An 18,173-nucleotide genomic window follows, 5' to 3' on the forward strand; every position below is an offset into this window, starting at 1 on the left:
TATGCGTGCTTATGTCTTCATCTACCTTAATTAGGAAAAGCAATTTGCTGCACATTTCTTAAAAAAAGAGGAAAAAAAAAAAAGCTGATCAAATTTGAGCTCCTGATAGATTGAAACACAGCGTATGTTGTGGTAGTGGTACGATGTGAGACCACTTCCCACATCTAAATTATGGCTCGGTCTAAAAACAGTCCAGCCTTATGACTCGCATGTTTCCTAAGTAACTTGTACAATTGCCCATAATTATGGAAATAGGGGCTGTCTCCTGAAAGGCAGCCCCTCCTCGTTTTGTTTCTCGACCCAGAATAGAAAACTCCTTTTTGAGTCTATCACTGGAGATTTTTCCATCCGATCATATTTTCTGTGATTCTGTACCATTAACAATCTCAAGACCATTTTCGCACATCTACTTTTGCCAAAATGGTTGGAGTGTCTGAGAAACTGCGGCTCTGTTGAATGGAGGTGTCTGCTTTTCTAGTTTCTTTTAACTAGGCCGGGCCAGTTTTAACTCCCATGGTTGCCTCTGAGTTGAGTCCTCCCGATACACTGGTGGAGTGCTGATGCGACCTGAGCTGGTACCCGGATGCCCGGAAAGTGTCTGGAGGGCTGCAGAGATAAGCCCTTCAGAAGTCTTTGTGTTGGAGGAGCTAAGGAGCCTCTAAAGAGGGGATGGTCCCTGAGAGAAGGATGAGCCAGGGAAGAAGTAGCCAGGCCTATGGAGCTTGACTTAGTAAGAGAAGAAGGTGTGGTTGTGAGGATACGGCCTCTGGTTGCTGGCACTCGAAGCTGACCCCTGTGTACCTCGAAACTCATGTCTGGGTCTTGGTAGGAGATGAGCTGTCATTCTTGCCCCCCACAATATTCCATTTGCCATACAGCAGCCAGACAACTGTTTTCAAATCATATATTAGACCATGACACTCCCCTGCTTGAAAACCTTCCATGGCTTTCTACTCTGCATAGTAGTAAATAAAACTCTCCTTCTGAGAGCCTGCAGGTTCCTACCCAAGAGCTTCTGCCTGCTTCTTCCATTTCATCTTGTAATTCTCACCCCTTTGCTCTGTTCATTTCAACCACAGGGCCTTCTGGAGCGCCTGAGTGGCTCAGTCAGTTAAGCATCTGGCTTCAGCTCAGGTCATGATCTCATGGTTTGTGGGTTCGAGCCCCACATCGGGCTCTCTGCTGACAGCTCAGAGCCTGGAGCCTGCTTCAGATTCTGTGTCTCCCTTTCTCTCTGACCCTCCCCTGCTCGCACTGTCTCTCTCTATCTCTCAAAAGTAAATAAAAAACATAAAAAAATTTTTTAAAAAACCACAGGGCCTTCTTTCTCATCCTTAGCCTGGTCCAGTCTCAATATATTGCCTTTATATCTGCTGTTCCTCTGTCCTGAGCACTCTTTTCCTGGAGGACATCTTGTCATCCTCCAGCTCTCAATTTAAATATCACCTCCTTGTGGCACCTGGGTAGCTCAGTAGGTTAAGCGTCTGACTTTGGCTCAGGTTGTGATCCCATCTTGCAGTTCGTGGGTTGGGGCCCCACATCGCGCTATGTGCTGACAGCTCGGAGCCAGGAGCCTGCTTCAGATTCTGTGTCTCCCTTTCCCTCTGCCCCTCCTCTGCTCATGTTTCTCTCTGTCTTCCAAAATGAATAAACCTTAGGAAATTAAAAAAAAAATAACACCTCTTTAATGACTCATCCTTTTCTGAGCCCCCATCCAAAGTGGATGCCCTTCTCATACCCCGTAATTCTCTCACATCACCCTTTCTGTTTTATTTTTTTTAATGTTTTTTTAAATTTATTTTTGAGAGATAGTGTGAGCAGGAGAGGGTCAGAGAGAGAGGGAGACATAGAATCCCAAACAGGCTCCAGGCTCTGAGCCAGCTGTCAGCACAGAGCCTGACGCAGGGCTCGAACCCACGAACTGTGAGATCATGACCTGAGCCGAAGCGGGATGCTTAACCGACTGAGCCACCCAGGCACCCCCCTTTTTGTTTTAATCCTACCTCTTATACCAGGCTGACATGATATTGTTTGGTTGCCAGTTTATTGTCTCTTCTGTCTTAAGTGCAGGGTCTGTCTTAGTTTGGCTTCCCTTTCAGAGGCAGAGCCTGAGACAAGGGTTGGGTGCAGGTACTTTGTATTGGAAGACAGAGCTCTTCCAAGTATTATAGTAATAAAGAGGCTTCATATAGGAATCAGAGCTTGCACAAATATGAAAAGAGTGCTCACTTCGGCAGCACATATACTAAAATTGGAAATATGAAAAGATGTAACAGTGAAGGTCAAGAAGATTGAAGCTGGAAGGTCAGGGAAACACTGATGATCTCAGCCTGGAGCAAAGCACTGAAATGGTTGGTTCTTAAAAGTTCTCTGGGAAATTGTGTCATATCTGGTTCCTATAACTTCTCATAAGCAATAGCCTCTTCTACCTTTTTCCATTCTGATCTCACCTAGTTTCTTCTCATCAGCAAATTCTATCCTGTACCCAGGCAGGTAAAATGCGTTGAAGCCTCTTTGGAACTCTTCACTTTGCTGTGGCTGGGATCGGCGATGACGCTGAATGCATAAGAGGTGACTGACACTGGAATGCTCTCTGTCTTTTATTTCTCTGTCCCAGACCCTGGAACATGCCTGGTATATCAAAGGTGCTCAATAAGTGCTTCCTGAGACCGATTCACAAGAAGGCTGTAAGTAAAAACTAGGAGAGTTGTGACACTCAGTTTGGGAACCCAGTGGCACACCGACCATATTGTTATGGGACCTCACTAATAGCAGGTACCTCAAAAATCTGCATGGCATTCTCCATCTATTGCTTAGGACAGCTGGGCTCTGCCTGCAACTCAAGGTTCCAGGCTTTAATAGTGGTGCTCTGTGGGAAGTAATAGGAAAATACTCCCCAACGAGTAGTGCATAGACACAAGGATGTCTGAGCAAACTTGTCCAGGAGCACATGTGTGACACCCCTGGGGCCTCCTAGAACCACTATAGATAAATTTGGGCAGGGGTGAGCAGAACCTTTGCTACTATTTGTGATATAAAAATCCATTAGTACCACCGACTTGGCTGTGGGGAAACTCACGTAATAATATTTGCTAGAAAACATGTCTTGAACAAAGCCCCCAAGGATGGGGCACATCACTTAAATGCTCAGAAACTCCTAGAATAGGTTGGCTCCCCTTGGGATTCCATTAGCCAGTGAGAAATTGTACCGGCCAGGAGGAGGAAGGAGGGTATGAATTTGTTTTAATGGTGTCGTTCCTGTGTCTGTTGGTGGTGTGGCCATGGCGGTCAGCATGGGTCCATAGGCCTAGGGACTGAAAGAAATTAAGTGGTGGAGAGATGAATTAGAATTTAAATCAAACAGGCAAACCAAAGCACGAGTGGTGTACAGGGCAGTGCATTAAAAACCGTATACCTCTATATAGTCAGTATGAGCCTGCTGAGGTCTGGGGATTAGTTGATGAGATAGATGAGTGCTGGTCCATGAATTCAATAATGGAAATAGATGCCGTCTTAGAAGGTTTTCTGATAAGATTTTTTTTATAAACATCGATGTAGCGTATAGGTAGTTTAATTCTCCGCTTTTATTTGAGTCTTTCTGGCCATGAAGACCAGTCTTTATGGCTTTGAGTAGGCTGCTTTCGTGTTCATTCATTCAACAAATATTTATTGAGATCTCACTATGTGCCAAGCAATGAGCTAAGCACTAGGAATGTAAGTGAACAAAACGGCCAACATTACACATTTATCCAAAAGGAACGAAAGTATCCATCCATCCAAAGACTGGTATGCAAATGTTCATTGCAGCTTTACTCCGAATAGACAAAAATGACCCGAATGCCCATCAACTGGAGAGCAGACCAGTAAGTGCTCCGTACGATGGAGTACTACTCAGCAATAAAAAGGGACAAACTATGGATACATGCAGCCACGTGGGTGAATCCCAAGAGGTTTTACACTTAGTGAGAGGAGGCGGCCACAAAAGACCACATACTGTATGATGTCACTTATAGCATATCCTGGGAAAGGTGTATTATAGGGACAGAAGGCAGACTGGTGGCTGCCAGTGTTTGTAGGGCTCTGATGGCAATGGGGCACAAAGAGACCTTGGGGGAGGTGTTGGGATGTTTTAGATCTTTATTTTTTAAAGTTTATTTTATTCCTTTAAAATTTTTTTAAGGTTTTATTTATTTTTGAGACAGAGATTCAGAGCATGAGCAGGGAAGGGGCAGGGAAGGGGCAGAGGGAGAGGGAGGCACAGAATCGGAAGCAGGCCCCAGGCTCAGAGCCCGACTCGGGGCTCTAACCCACGAACCGTGAGATCTGATGTGAGCCGAAGCTGGAGGCTTAACCGACTGAGCCACCCAGGCGCCCCTAAAGTTTATTTATTCTTGAAAGCAAGAGAGAGAGACAAAGCACAAGTGGGGAAGAGGCAGAGAGAGAGAGAGGGAGACCTGGAATCCAAAGCAAGCTCCAGGCTCTGAGCTGCCAGCGTAGAGCCCAACCCTGGGGCTCACACGCACGGTCCGTGAGATCATGACCTGAGCCGAAGTCAGCACTTAACCGACTGAGCCACCCAGGCGCCCTAGAATGGTTTAGATCTTCATTGTAGATTGTAGCGGTGGCTATCTGACTGAAGACATTTGTCACACTCATTGGGTACTCTGCTCAAAAAGGCTCGTTGTTGCTAAAGTGTACCTTTAAAATCCTGACTTCAAAATACAACAACAGCTTGCATCTTAGTGGGGCAACAGCTATTCATGAGTAAACACACTTCTCTGAAGTGTCTCGAACACCTTGGGACTGGTCAGCCCCCAGTCAGTCTGGCTCTGTGGGGAATTAACTCTCAGTAGAACTAAGCCCAAATGACCCATGTCCACAGTGGCCTGAGTGGTGACCTTGATAAAGTGCCTTTATGTTGACTTTTCCTTCTTCCCTGTCTTGCTTTGCCCACCACCTCCTTCCTGCTTCGCAGGACTCCCTCCCAAATGAACTACTTGTGCTGGAGCCCTGGTCTCAGGCTCTGCTTTGAAGGGAACCGAAGTTAAGACATAACATAATGTCAGATGATATGGAGCAAACTCGAGCAAGTAGAAGGCTGAGGAGATAGGAAGGCTAGTGTGAATAGGGTCAGGAAGGATTTCTGTGGTGTGAGAAGCTGCGTAGGACGTTTGAACTCAGCAAAGGAATGAGCCCTGTGGCTATTTAGGCGAAGAGAATTTGCGGCTGGGGAAACAGTAAGCCTAAATATGGAGCATTCTAGAAATGGAAAGGAGTTCACAGCAGCTGGAGCTAAGTGAGCAAAAGATGAAGGACTAGAGGTAGTAGAGTGGGCGCCATACAGGCTACAGAAAAGAGTATGGGTTTCATTCTGAATGAGCTACGAGACCACTGGAGGGTTTTGAGCAGAGGAATAAAACCGTCTGACTTACGTGTTTAAAAGGACAGCTCTGAGGGCACCTGGGTGGCTCAGTTGGTAAAGCGTCCAACTCTTGGTTTTGGCTTAGGTCATGATCTCACATTTCATGAGATGGAGCCCCAGGTCGGGCTTTGCGCTAACAGCACAGAGCCTGCTTGGGATTCTCTCTGTCCTCTCTCTCTGCCCCTCCCTCCCTCCTTCTCTTTAAAAAAAAAAGACAACTCTGTCTGTTGTGCTAAAATGAGATCATAACGGTGACCAGTGGAAATTGGGAGAGCAGCCAGGAGCCCGTTATGACCATGCAGGTAAAAAAGTGATGATAGATGGTTCCCTTGTGTGGTCATGGTGATTTCTGCTGAGGGGTGCTTGGGTTCTGGATATATTTTCCAGGCATAACTAATGGGGTTTGCAGATGGGTTGAAAGTAAGAAAAAGGAGACGATTTGGGGTTGACACCGAGATTTTTATCCTGACCTATTTGAAGAATGGTGTTATTTACTGCCCTAGGGAAGACCCCTGGAGGAGCAGGTTCGAGTGAGGGGAATGGAGATCCTTGTTTAAGATATGTTAGGTTTGAGGAGCCTAATTGGCATTCAAGTAGCAGTATTGACAGAGCAATGGGATAGCCGTGCCTGGAGTTAGGAAGCTGTCAAGGCTAGAGGTTTCAATTTGAGAGCGTTCAACAAATAGATGATGCTGAAGGTCCTGAGATTCAAGATAAGAGCACCTAGGGAGTCAGTGTAGACAGGACAAGAAAAAGCCAAGCACTGAATGCTCATTTACCCCAACACTCAGAAGTCAAGAAGGCGAAGAGTAGCCAGCAGAAGAGACAGAAAGAACATCAAGAAAGGTAGGAAGAGATCCAAGAAGGCATGATATCTTACTTGCGGGGGTCATGGGTGACCCTGAAAAGAGCAGTTTCAGTGCGATGGTGAGGATAAAAGAAAGACTTGGTAGAACAAGCTCAAAGACGGGGAGAGAGAGAGAGAGAGAGGAGAGAAGAATAGGAAGGAGGAGGAGGAGGAGGAAGTAGACAAAAAGTAGAAATAACTCAAGGTTTGCCATAGGGGGGCATGCAGAAGTGGGGCAGTACCTCGGAAGGGGCTGTGAGTTCTGGGGAGCCTTCTGGGTTTTGCTGAGATTCCTGACATCAGAGGAAGTGTGTATTCAGATGGGGACGCTCTAGTCAGTTGTGGGCTGACTTAGTGCTGCGGGAGGGGCAGGAGGCGAGGCTTGAGGAGGCTGGAGTGAGGCTCTCCGTGCACACCCAAGTCCTTTGGGCTTTAGACAGAAGCACCGACAGCTTTTCTACTGTGACAGGAGAGAAGGTGGAAGATCTGATCACAGTTGCAGAGAGGCCGGGAAGAGGGGTATGGGTTCTGGAAATTGTCTTCTGATTACTGCTATTTTCTCAGTGAACTGGGCAAGGTCATCAGCTGAGAGAGCAGATGAACAGGGCAGGGCTCCAGGTTTGGGCAGAGAGGGGAAGGAGGGCAATCATCATTGCAGAGAGCACAGCGGACTGACCGGGAGGATGTTTCTCAGGGGCTTTTCAGGGGCGCAGGTTTGAGAAGCTGTGCGCTAAGCGGCGGCTGGCAAGGCTGGACCTTTCTCGGGTGTTTTTGTATTTGACAGGTGACTTTTTTAAGGGGGGAGCGCTCTCCAGTCCAAAGGAGCAGATTGCTAATGGTGGACTTTGGGGCACCCATCCGGGTCCTGTTAAGCAGAGGGCTAGTGTGCAGCTGTTACATGTTGCCAGTCATCATGCAGGCTTCAGGGTGGGCCCAGCAGGATCGCCTGGAAACGAGAGAAATTCAGATTCCCAGGCCTCACTCCAGACCTGTGGAATCAGAAACTCTGAGGGTGGGGCCATCTGTGTTTTCACAAACCTGGCAGGCAATTCGGATGCCTGCTCATATTTGAGGACCACACTTCTTCCAGCTGGTGAGCCCAAGCCATGGCGTGCCCCTTCCCATGGGCCCATGGGCTGAGCTCATTCATTCTCTGGATCCAACAGCTCCCAGTGCCTGGTTCTCTGGGGTGTTTGAGTGTGCAAGGGGCTTCACTCTGATGAACTGTTGCCAAAGCAGGTCTAGGATAATACCTAGAAAGAGAGAGAGAGAGATACGCAGAGCACGAACAGGGGAGGGACAGAGAGAGAGAGGGAGACAGAGAATCTGAAGCAGGCTCCAGGCTCTGAGCTGCCAGCACACAGCCCGACGCGGGGCTCCAACTGAGCCACCCAGAAGCCCCTTGGGTAATACCTTCTGATGTGTCTATACAGCAAACTGTTTGTTTTGACAGGGGTAGGGGGTTACCTTCTGATGAGCCTCATGAACACTTCTTTAGGTCTTGGTTTGGATTTCAGTCGCCATCGGCGACTGCCTCCCAGGTGTTCCGGGCTATTTCCCCACAGTCATCCTTTCCTTAAAGAATGTCATTAATTGAAACAGACTTTGAAGGGACTACAGAAGAAGGAGTGTCCGTCTTATGCTAAGTCACATACAAATGATTGGGAATTACTTCCCTCACTGCCTCCTTCATTAGCCCAGAAAATAAGGGTTCGATTGAATTATACAGGAGTCTTACATTGGCTGTTGATTATTTTTAAACTCGTTCTATTATTTAAGAGTAATAGAGATTGTACAGTTTTATACGATCTGATTATTATTCAGATTTGAAAGTCATTCACGTCAAATTAAAATTCCTTTGGGCCCTTTAAAATGCCTTAAATTAAAGTTTATGATTTAATAACTAAAGGGTACAGAGGGAATGCGAACTCACTTTCTGAATCTTCAGTGATATGGAAATTTCCAGAAGATTCACAGTCTCTCCAAATTAATGTTTCCTCTATTTAGCAGACACAGTGGCGATGAGGGACGATTCAGGACGTGAGCCAAGATACCTGGGTTTCGGGCTAGGCTTTGCTGAAAGTGAGTTAGTACAGAGAAAAGAGCTAAAATACCTGGAACTTGGTCACTGTTCTTGAAGGACTTAGAAGGTCAGAGGGCAAACATAGAGGGACAGGAGGAAAAAAATCGAAAAGGCTGATAGCATCCAGCAAGGCACAGTGAAGGCAGACCTCTGGACTAATGCAAATGGTGTCTAATTCTAGGGGAAACAGCTTCCTCTTTCTTTTTCTTTCCTGCTCCTCCCTCCCTTCCTTCCCTCCTCTCTGTCTCCACCCTTCCTCACTCCTTCCTTCCCTGCTGTTTTATCAAGTAACCCATATAACTGAGCAACAGTTCATTAAACATCTCTTGGTCCTGGACCTGTGGGAAGTACCATCCACCCTTAGACCAGTGCTAGAGGGATGCCTGCCCCGAGTCCTAGGGCTCTAGAACCTTGCTACTTAAAGTGTGGTCCCCGGCCCAGCAGCCTCAACATTACCTGGGCGCTTGTCAGAAGTGAGAACTCTTGGGCACCACTCCGGACTTAAAGGACCAGAATCTACACTTTCACCAGCTCCCCAGGTGATTCGGGTGTGCATTCAAGTTTGAGAAACACTTTTTTAGAGACTCTCTCCTCTGGCTCCTCCCCTCTACCCGAAGCTAGATTCTGAACGGCCAACGGGATGTGCCCATTCACAGTTGCCCTCCTTCTAGAACACTCTCCAGATTCCTGGACTCCTGAATTTCCTGCTCAAAACTCTTGAGCCTGCTGTCCCCTGCTCACATGCATGCACTTTCTCTCTCAAGAAAAAAATAAACATTAAAAAAAAAAGTCCTGAGCCTGTTCCCAGGGTCTAACCTGGGTTGACTGCCCAGCCAGGATGCCCTGCTCTAGGCAGGGGGGGTGGCCAGGTGCGGCTACTAGATGGTGGAAACAAGGAATTCTGTAGAAGAAGCTTGGTGAGGTGGCTGAAATATCCACATTCATGTATCCACATTGTGGGTGTGAAAGGCATGGTGGAGGGGGAGGGGAAGGGCTGAGCAACAGCTCTCCCTGCACCCCCAAATTCCAGTGTGGACCTCCAAGGAGCCCCAAGTTCTGAATTCACACCCGCCCTTCCAAGTTGTTATGACAGTTTATTTGTGAAGATAGGAGGAAAGAAGCTTCTCAATGGAAACATTTGTTAGCTCAGTATATAACTCTCAAACATTCAGACATATGGTATGTGGGCCTCCATTTGTACGCTCGGCTTAGCCCTGCAGATGCTAGGGGCGAGGCTCGCTGGATGGAGTGGGGGACATCTGAGGTTTTCCAGAGCCGTGTGCCGTCCTGCTCTTCCTGAGACAGGGTTGGGCAGTGCATCTGCTTAGCTCTCTCCTTGAAATCTGCATTCCTTTGTGTACTTCTAGATTCTTCCTAAACCCAGAGACTTTCTAGTTAAGAGATTTCCTTTAGGATTTTCTTAAGAGCTATTTACCTGTCATTTAATCAAGCTTTCCTTTGACCTCTCTTCTATTTCTCTGTCTCTTTAAAAAAAAAAAAAGTAAATACAGGGGCGCCTCAGTGGCTCAGTTGGTTGAGTCTGGACTTCAGCTCAGATCGTGATCGTGGGTTCGAGCCCCACGTCGGGCTCTGTGCTGACAGCTCAGAGCCTGGAGCCTGCTTCAGATTCTGTATCTCCCTCTTTCTCTGTTCCTTCCCTGGTCATGCTCTGTCTCTCTATGTCTCTCAAAAATAAAAGTAAACAATTAAAAATTTTTCTTAAATAAATAAAAAATAAATACAACATTGGGGCACCTGGGTGGCTCAGTCGGTTAAGCGTCTGACTCTTGGTATCAGCTCAGGTCATAATCTCACAGTTCGTGAGTTCAAGCCCCACATGGGGCTCTGCGCTGGTGGCGTGAAGCCTGCTTGGGATTCTGTTCTCTTCTCTCTCTGGCCCTCTCCTGCTTGCTCTCTGTGCCTTTCTGAAAATAAATAAAAATAAACTGAAAAAAGTAAAAAAATAAATACAACCCCCTTTATTTGGCATTGGGTCTCCTGACATTGATTTATTCAGTTCCTTAGAAGACGACCCCCCCAAATCAGAACAAATTAATGAAACCTAAAGATCCCATGGCCCTATTTACATATAGTGTAGATAGCCCAGGCATCTCCTGTGCATACTCACCCTGCCTACACACACAGCTAAGAGGCTAATAAACGTCGGGGAGCGCCGGGGTCAGGTTCCACATTTCAGCAATTTTAAGACAGCCCCGCCCCCGTGAAGTCTGGTCAGCAGCTTTCATTTTCCTTTCAGGATGTCTCAGAAAATAACCCCGCATTTGGCATTTGACAATGTCTCAGGTTCAATGAGATTTGCTCTTTTTAGGTTCAAGCTTGTAACAGAAGTAGCGTTTTCTCGAAAGCACCTGCCCAGCACGGGGAGTAGAGTACAGGTCCTCCAACTCCGCACCCACCATCCCGGGCCTCATCCCCTACATTCTTACTTCCTACAGGCAGGGGCCCAGGGGCCTGAAGTTTTAGCAAGCACCCTGGTGATTCTGAGGCTGGTAGTTGGCAGGCCATACTTTGAGACATCTTGGTATGGAAAGGAGGTGGCATTACAGTCCCTCTGTGGCCTACTTCCATTTATATCCTGGGTCAGGCCTGTCAATCAGCTGTGCAGACGCCGGTGACTCACAAGTGGCTTGGAGCCCATGAAATCCACGCATTTATTAGGCATCAGCTCTGCATGGAGGGATGTAATGGGCACTGGGAATCCACCAAAGTGTAAGACACAGCTCTGATCTCGAGGAGCTGGGACTGCTCTCTGCTTACATAAAGTCAGGGCTGTCATTAATATAACTTAGAAACACCTACTTCGTTATGTGGGTAGAGTCCTGTGTTGGAGAGAAAATAGGCACAGAGCACAATGCAAATGTATGACACAATATCTATTAGTTAAGCACATCGTATTGAGTGTATCTATAGTTACAAAATAGAGCATTCAAACCATCCCAGCTGCAATTACAATAAATCTTTTCTTAATCAAAATCCATCAGTTCAAAGCCTCGTGGAAAAAAATTAAGCTACCAAATATGAACGTTTGAGCCCGCGTGTAAGAATACTTTTTTTCATGGCTAAGAATTTTTAAAAGGCTCTCAAGGAATCTGGATAGTTACAATGATGTGATCGTGGAAAGATATCCATGTAGGCTGTATTTATTTGGATCAAAGTGGAAGAAACCTTTTTTCTTTCTTTTTAACCTGGAACTGCCCAACTCTGGGTTATCTGTGTTGTCTCCAAAATTCAGGGTAATCATTTGGCCTTGGCTTCCTTTGATCTAGCTGGGGTGTGGAATTCGAGGTTTAAATTCCATGCGGAGTTCTGAGATCGAGTGCACCGGCCGACATCCCTGGACAGAACGCTAAACCCGCGTGGACGCTGTTGTCAAGGACTGTCTGAACACAGTTCACCGCACAAACTGTGAGCCTCTGAGGAAAGGTTTGTTAATTAAATGCCTTTTAGTCATACGGTTTAATGAGACCACTTGTAAGATATATTTGGGGCATTCATGGAATATCTATTTTCTTCCCCAAATCCACCCCCCCATCCACGTCCACACATCCCAGTCCCTGACTTCTAGCTCAGAAAAAACAAAGCTGTGTTTAGGATGTATTATCAACCTGAAGCTAATAATTAAAAGCCCCTCCCAGGGTGAAGTCTGAGGAGGAGAGACTCCACCCTTACGCACTAGGAGGGAAGCATAAATTTCTCATTTACAGAAATGCACCTAAACTGTGAAGATCTTTTCACTCTTGCCTGAGAACAGCCTCAGCCCCCAATTCTCCACTCCTCACCCCCCCTCCTGCTGCTTTTCTCACCTCTATTCACCGCTCACAGGAGACCCAAGTGACCTCGAGTGACAACTCGGGGACCCCGAAGCAGATTCCAGAAATGGGCACCATCTTGTTTTTGAGATTGTGAGATACCACTACCCGTGGTCCCTCCTGAACGGAAGGGCTTCGTCTTGAGCTCTCTGGGCAATGTGGGCTCTCACACCTATCAGAGTCTCTGGGATTTCAAGTAGGGGGGGCAGCAAAGGCAGTGCCACGGCTGCCATTTCTCTGCTCGTTCCTTGACAGGGAGCACTGTGGCACCCACCCTCTCTGGCCGGGAAGTCCTATCCTCAGCTAGCACCTGACTCAGGGACCCAGTGGGGCTGGTCTTCCCTGGGTACCACAGGCAGCCCTTTGCAGTTCGCACCTGCCAACAAGGGGGCCCAGAGGGTGGTTTAGGAAGTACATAAGAGGTGAAAACACAGCAGGGAGCCAGCTGGCTTTTTTCCTAACCTCGATGACTTGCATTTTTGCCCAGACAGCTGCCATTCTGGTCTACCACCTAGTCATTTGGTTTTGTTCGTTTGTTGTTTTTTGAGAGAGAGAGAGAGAGAGAGAGAGAGAGCGAGCTTGATTGGAGGAGAGGGGGACACGGAGAAGGACAGAGAGAATCTTAAGCAGGTTATACGCCCAGTGCAGAGCCTGACGCAGGGCTCGAACCCACAAACCATGAGATCATGAGCTGAGCAGAAATCAGCTCAGACGCTTAACCAATGGAGCCACCCGGTACCCCACTCTTAGCAATTAGAAATGCAGCTTTGGCTAGGGAAACTTCTCTGCATGTCAGAGGTGAGGGGACATGAAGGGGGTGCTTCTCTAAGAAGTCACTCAACCCTGTGGCCTATGAGTGGGGAGGGGTGTGGGTGTGTGGGGGGAGAGGGTCCAAATGAACTGACCCCAAGTCAACAAAAATCCAGTTTTTCCTCCCTCGACTTTATACCCTCTTGTTTTCCCAGGCTGTGTATTATCTGCATGCATGAGTGTGTGTATGCACACGCGTGCACACACCTTCCAGTGGAGGAAGTCCCTCCATGATGCCCCTTGGTGATGGCCATTCAGACCTTGCCTTAAATGTTTCCATCTCTTTCCCTGGGGAGCTTGCCTGCTACAGTCCACCTTGCAGTATCTAGGGATACTTGTGGACTTGTAGGGAAGAGTTTTAGTCATGAGTGCGGCCAACCCAGTCCCTCTGAGGACCAGAGAGCCTTTGGTCTTTAGGAGGAAATAAATGGTGGGCCCCCTTGCCCTCCGGCTCCACCACTCTCTGGTCTCCGATAGCTGTTCGTCCTCAGGGAGCCTCCTGCTCCGGCCTTCGTGTATTTAACTCAGGCGACTCTATTGCACTTCACGTTCTGGCATGGCCACACTGGCTTCTTGCCTTTGCCAAATGTTGTGTTCTCCTGGTCGTCTGGGGGGTCCAACTAGCCTAGGTGGGAAGTCTTCAAGTGCCTCTGAATAGAGAGGCCCATTTTCAAAGGAAGACACATGGATGCTGCAGTCCTAGAAAGGGCGTTCAAGGTGAATTTTCCCAGAGAGGCTTGGAGACCATAATGCCAGGTGCCATGATTTCTGTTGACTGGTCCTCGGGCATTTGGTTTGCTCTGTTCTCCCCTAGGCTTTCTCAGCTATTCTTCTCTAATGGTTCGAAGGACATTTCTGTTGCCAGAATTTACCAGCTAGGATTCTTTCTAAGTGGCGTGGCAAAAAAAAAAAAAAAACCCAAAACAAAATAAAACCCAGCTTCAAGTGTCTTCCAGGACACTAAGAGAGAATGTTGGTTCACGTAACAGAGTTTAGGGTGTGGGCAGGCTTTAGGTATGGCTTGATTCAGAGGCTCCTGTCCATCGTCTGTCACGGAGACCCATTTCTCTGCCTCTGGAGACTCCGCCCCACAGTCCTCCCGCCTCGGGCTTGATTCAGAGATCTCACACGGTGGTAGGACACTGGCAGTGCCTTCTCATTGTTTCCTCACTTCCAAATTTTGCTAATCCGATCAGAGGGAAGCTCGAGACTAACAGGAACTAGCAGAAGGTGACCCCTTCTTGCTTTCTGTTTTGTACACCCTGGTCTAAGGGGCGGAGGCCCACCTAGACCATTTGTGCTTAGGCTCCAGGGAGGGATCTGTGCAGAAATCGGGGGTGTGGCTGGAAGGGAGGAGGTAACAGACACTGGGGGGCAAACTGAATGTGCGTGTAACAGGAACACCCATCACTTTTTCTTCTTGGACGCTCCTGTTCCCTCGGGTGGGACGCACACTCAGGCAACAGCCAGCATTGGCAGTTGGAGCTTCAAACACAAGAGGGATAAATCAGGAGCTTTCTTGGAATAGAACATCTAGAAGAGTTTTGCGATCAGTGCCAATATAAGGAGGGTGACAGAGGGAATTCTGTTCCCTGCGGAGAGAGGAGGAAAATGAGAAGAATCGGAGGGCACAGTGTGACTGTAGTTTGGCCACAGCACCCTCCAAAACTACGTAATGATGATGATGACAATGACGACGATGATGATGGCAATAATTTGCAATAACGTATATTGAGTATATTGAGTATAATGCCAGACATTATCTAGGTACTTTACAAGATTGCAGAGCTCGTAAGTGGCAGAAGTAGGATTTAAACTCTAATAGCACTTAGCCTCCATATTATAGTGTCCCCAGTGAATGCACAGGAAAAGTAACACCCTCGTGGCCCTGCGGACAGGAATATGGCTGAGGGAGCGGCCGAGGCATTCTCTAGAGCCGGCAGCCTAGGGGCCATGGAAGAAGGACAGAAAAATGATAGAAGGAAACTTCATTTCTTCAAGAAAGGGTTGCGAAGAGGGTAACCGTGCCCTGTAGAACACAAGGAGGTTGGTGTATCGTAGGGGAAGCACAGGGAGGAAGGAGATGAGCTCCGGGTTTTTTTTTTGCAGGGCTCACCATGAACTTGCAGTGTGACTGGGGACAGGTCATTTCCGCTCCATGTGCCTCAGTTTTCCCTTCTGTGAAATAAAGGTGACTGTATCTTCTCTCCCCTATCCTATTGTTATGGAGATTAGACAGCATACTATGAGATGCAACTCTTTCTATAGAGAACTCCGCATCATAATTCTGCTTTCTATAGGCACTTAAAAGCTTATTTGGGATAATTTATGGTGTTGTCATTTAGGTACTTTCGCTAAAGAAAAGCCTGTTTTTCTCAGAGGTATCAGACATGTTACATTTTACATTTTAGAAATAACTTACATTTTATTTATTTATTTTTTATGTCTTTATTTTATTTTGAGGGACAGAGACAGACAGTGAGTGGGAGAAGGGCAGAGAGAGGGGGACACAGAATTGGAAGCAGGCTCCAGGTTCTGAGCTGTCAGCATAGAGCCCGATGTGGGGCTCCAACTCACAAACTGCTAGATCATGACCCGAGGAAAGTTGGACGCTTAACTGATTGAGCCACCCAGGCGCCCCAAAAAATATTACATTTTAAAAATTACAGGTTCAATGTTGATAATTTCTAAGACAAAAATGAACATGAAAAGAAGAAAGCAGTAAAATCGCCCTGAAAAATCTACTCAGTATTTTCATTAATATTGTTTTCAGTTGGTTTTCTATGCCTTTCTATGCTTTTTTAAGCTAAGAGTGTTTCTTTTATGTTTTTTTAAATTTATTTTCGAGAGACAGAGAGAGACCTTGTAAGCAGGGGAGGGTCAGAGAGAGAGGGAGGCACAGAATCTGAAGCAGGCTCCAGGCTCTGAGCAGTCAGCACAGAGCCCGACCCAAGGCTTGAACCCACAAACCATGAGATCATGACCTGAGCTGAAGTCGGACGCTCAACTGAGTGAGCCACCCAGGCACCCCAATGCTAATAGTGTTTCGATGTAACGTTTTATCTAACACACATACACTGTCTTTACTCTGTCACAGACCACGTTTTTTCCCATTTATTGTAAGTATATTTCCTAGTCATTAATCTCATACAACAGTGATTTCCTAATATTTTTACCATGACCCTTAGTAAAAAATATATTTACATCACTACTGAATAAACACACATATACATACATGTAGATATAACTGCCCAATACTCGCCCTGAGTATAGGTGGTGTACTCTGATGTTTTCTATTCAATTTTATAATGAAAGAGCATATAATAGAATACACTATGTCATGATTCATTACTTGATTACATGACCCACATAAAGATCACATTTTGTAGTGTGAAAAACACTAAGCTATGACATCAGTTTTAGTGGATAGATGGCAGCCCATTTGTAGAGATGTACCATAATTATTCACATATCTTCAATTGTTGGATTTTCATATTATTTGCAATAGTTTGTCATTTATTCTTTTGTTTATAAGAATTTTCAAGAAATACGTGTTGAGTGTGTACCAGAAACACAGTGAACTAGAGAGATGAGGTCCGAATGTTATCGCTCCTACGTTCTATGGGGGCCCGGGGGACAGGCAGGCCATGCATCTACAGAGCAAGAAACACCCAGATAATGTGAGGAGGGATGGGGTGGGAGCTCCCATAGGTGATGGTCAGGAAAAGTCTCTCTGAGGGGTGGCGTTTAAGCTGGCATTTCAATAACAAAAAGGTATTGTTGCATTACTTCTTGAGAACATCCGGGGTAAGAGAATCTGGGTTGGGAGGACAGTTAACAGGAAGGTCCTAAGGTGATCAAGAACTTGGCAGATTTGAGGGTTGGGAGGATGCCCGGTGGGACCATAGTATGGTGAGCAAAGTGGAAGAGTGAGAGTCATAAGAGATGAGATTAAAAAGGTTGGCAGGAGTCAGCTCATCCAGAACCTTCTATCACAAACATGCTCCATCTTTGCTTACACCCACAGGTATGTCTCAAGGGAAAAGCCTGAGAAGCCTCTCGAACGGCAGCAGCTGTGAGCTGGGAACGCTGGGTTGGTGGGGAGATAAAGAAGCTGATGTATTTTTCTGATAGAAGGCTCTATGCCCAAGAGGATCCAAGTTCTGAAGGGGGCGCACGACGCTGGCACAGCACCTGGTTCTGTGAGCAAAGAGCTTCCAGAAGGCAGGGTCTTTGTCTAATCCACTGCCGTGTCCGTAGCACCTAGCACAATGCTCGACTCATGGCAGGCATCCAAGAAATGTTTGTGACGCAAACGAACTAATAAATGGACATCAACCCCAGTCTGAAGGCAAAGGACAGATGTAACGTGTGACAAATCATTACCGCACATTGACGTCTTCTCAAATGTGACCCTCTTACCTCACGCTAACAAAGGAGAAAAGGCCTTCCGTCTACTGAGGATTTCTTTAGCTCCTCTCTGGCGAAGTCATAAATAATCTCTCCCAAGGCATTACTCATTTTACTCGGTCTTTTTTTTTTTTTTAAATGAAATGGCATGACAACTCGCCAGCTGCTTTTTGCAATGAACAAAGATAACACATCACGATTGCCAGAAACAGATGTTGAAGAGGCCTAGAAATCTGATTTTTCCACATCAGGGACCCTGTTGTGTATTGAAATAAATTGACAGGGTTATTGGAAGCTAGACTGCCGGTTTCTTTGCAGTTGCTCACGCCTTGTATTGAAGAGGGGGTGGTAGGAAACCTCGTGGGAATGGACAGGCCCCCGAGGAGGCCCCGAAGGCAGCCTTCCCAAAGCCTTCATTATCCGTTGTCATCATAACCCATGCCCTGGCCAGACACGGATGCGGTCCTACAGTGACGTCATATCCTGGTGGTTAATGAACGCCTCTGTTGACCGCTTTCTGTTTTCTGAGTAAACGAGCACCGAGGCCCGGTGCTTTGGGATACAGAGAACAGTCCAGAAATCAATGCCAGGCAGAAAATGACGACTAAGGAGAGAGATCTAAAGAGTAACTTCATACCTCCCTCAGGAATTTGAACTTACAAGTGCAATCGCTAGGTAAGAAAAGTGCGTTGGGCTTCATGGAAATAATTTTCCTGCTTGGAAAAAACAAAAAACAAAAACCGACAGCCTTCCTGTGGGAATTGGATTGGG

At 46.8% G+C, this 18,173-nt stretch overlaps 1 long non-coding RNA gene across 1 annotated transcript; it reads left to right on the forward strand.

The window, feature by feature from the left end:
* Positions 1 to 2,609: 2,609 nt before the first annotated feature.
* LOC115284365 lies at positions 2,610 to 17,562 on the forward strand. The gene is made up of 3 exons (XR_003905172.1): positions 2,610 to 2,687; positions 11,640 to 11,796; positions 17,020 to 17,562. It is a non-coding gene; the product is annotated as an uncharacterized LOC115284365 (long non-coding RNA).
* Positions 17,563 to 18,173: the final 611 nt, after the last annotated feature.

The sequence above is a fragment of the Suricata suricatta genome, chromosome X, assembly GCF_006229205.1.
Source record: "Suricata suricatta isolate VVHF042 chromosome X, meerkat_22Aug2017_6uvM2_HiC, whole genome shotgun sequence".
NCBI lineage: Eukaryota > Metazoa > Chordata > Mammalia > Carnivora > Herpestidae > Suricata > Suricata suricatta.